This window comes from Arachis ipaensis, chromosome B09 (genome assembly GCF_000816755.2).
Source record: "Arachis ipaensis cultivar K30076 chromosome B09, Araip1.1, whole genome shotgun sequence".
Taxonomy (NCBI): domain Eukaryota; kingdom Viridiplantae; phylum Streptophyta; class Magnoliopsida; order Fabales; family Fabaceae; genus Arachis; species Arachis ipaensis.
This window is the reverse complement of record NC_029793.2, coordinates 121903120-121904791: the sequence shown is the minus strand read 5'-3', so window position 1 is coordinate 121904791 and position 1672 is coordinate 121903120. Positions and strand designations below refer to the sequence as shown.

The 1672-nt window shown below is 37.8% G+C and overlaps 1 long non-coding RNA gene across 3 annotated transcripts in view; it reads right to left on the bottom strand.

Annotated features, from left to right (window-relative positions):
• LOC107617029 overlaps positions 1-1672 on the bottom strand; it is a 4867-nt gene that overhangs the window by 1223 nt on the left and 1972 nt on the right. The window contains exons 2-4 of one of the 3 annotated variants that reach the window (XR_002354836.1): positions 900-1263; positions 693-770; positions 508-611 (exon numbers count right to left, since the gene is read on the bottom strand). This is a non-coding gene — a long non-coding RNA (uncharacterized LOC107617029). Of the gene's footprint in view, positions 1-507; positions 612-692; positions 1434-1672 lie in introns of those variants that run through there. The other 2 variants (XR_001614757.2, XR_002354835.1) reach the window with 2 other exon arrangements.

Sequence of the window (1672 nt, the reverse complement as noted above, 5' to 3'; positions counted from 1 at the left end):
AAAAACAAATTTGATGCCAATCTGACCAACTTAATTATTTGGGTATTTGATCGCTGATCTCGCCAAGCTACTAACCAAGCCAAAAGTTTTGGAACTAAAAAAGGGAGGTTAAAGTGAAAGATTAAAATTAGAATAAAAATCAGATTTTTTGTTTGGGTTTTTATAGGGGAAATTTTAGTTTAAAAGTCAATATAATTTTATTTGATCTGTTTTAAAATAAAATAATAAATAAATTATAAATAAACATCCTAAAAGTATAATTATAGTTTACTATAAATCTTAAAACATCTTCCAAATTTAAAACCCAACATGAAATATTATCGTCCAAAACTATATGATCTTATAAAAATACAAAATACAACCAAATTGATGCTTTCATAATCAATTGGTGAAGTCAATTTTTTCCCCTAACCCTGTATTTCAGCACAAATTTAAAGCACACTCACTATTTTTTTTTAACTAGCAAGCATGATGTCATGGCAAGTAAGGTAAAGAGGCATTACATACCTCATCGCCGGGTGAACAAACTACAAGCACTGTCTGAGCAATACTCTGCTTTGCTCCATTGCTTACCACAATCTGATGAGGAGTATATGTAATTCCATTCTCCTCTGCAATAAAAATTCAGGAAAATTGTCAAAAGCCACATAAGCCCCCATCTCAAAAAACTTGAAGTGCATAAATTAGCTAACCCTTCAACTTATGACAAATCGCTCTGCGCAATTAGGGGTGTACGGTGTGCATCCTTCGCGAATAGCATTAATCCCAGCCTACCATACTCACCACACATTAATCAAACATTTACATGATCATAATTTCACTATCATACACCTAAATCAAAAAGCAGAAAGATGCAGCAATAAAAGTACAATTCACACAAAAATAAAATGAGAATTCACCTCAGCTATGACGGCATGTGTATCGACAAGAGCAGTGGTTTGGCCACTTATGGAAACAATCTTCGACAAGAGGGGGGAACAGCGCTAACCGGTGGAACAGAGTTGGCGCCGGCGACGGTGGAACAAAGCTGCGCGACGGAGGCAGGAGGCGAGCCCAGCGACGGTGCTTCCAAAGCTGAAACGGTAGCTGCACGAACGTGGAACTGAGCTGCACGATGGCGACAGTGGCTTCGACTCCATCTTGCGATGACGGCGGGAGCAGTCTGGCGGCTGGACGGAAGTGAGGGACTGAGCTCGCTGGCGGTGAGAGGAAGCACGAGCTCGAGGGTGATGAGAGGGAGTGTGTGCTGCGCCGTTGTGTGGACTGTGGAGTAATGGAGTTAGGGTTGGTTAAGGGCTTCATCAGCTATCAAAATGGTGGCGTTTTTTATGAAATTCAGAAAATCGGCCGGATCTCAGTTCGGTTCGATCGACCAATTTTCGGCTGGTTTGACGGTCTAATATCAGTTTTCTAATTTTCCGATTTTTGCATATGATCAAACCGTTATTTCCATCAGTTCATGGTTCGACTGATTTGAATCGGTTTTCAAAACCTTACAAAAAAACAACAAGCTTCTACTAAAAAAAAAAAGATGACAAAAAAAAACTCTTTCAATTATTTTAAATAACAATATAAAATAATTTAAATTCATACAGATTAAAAAAAACCAGACTAAGAGCGTTGAATTATTAAATTTTAATCAAAAAGTTTTATATATACACAACGGCATATC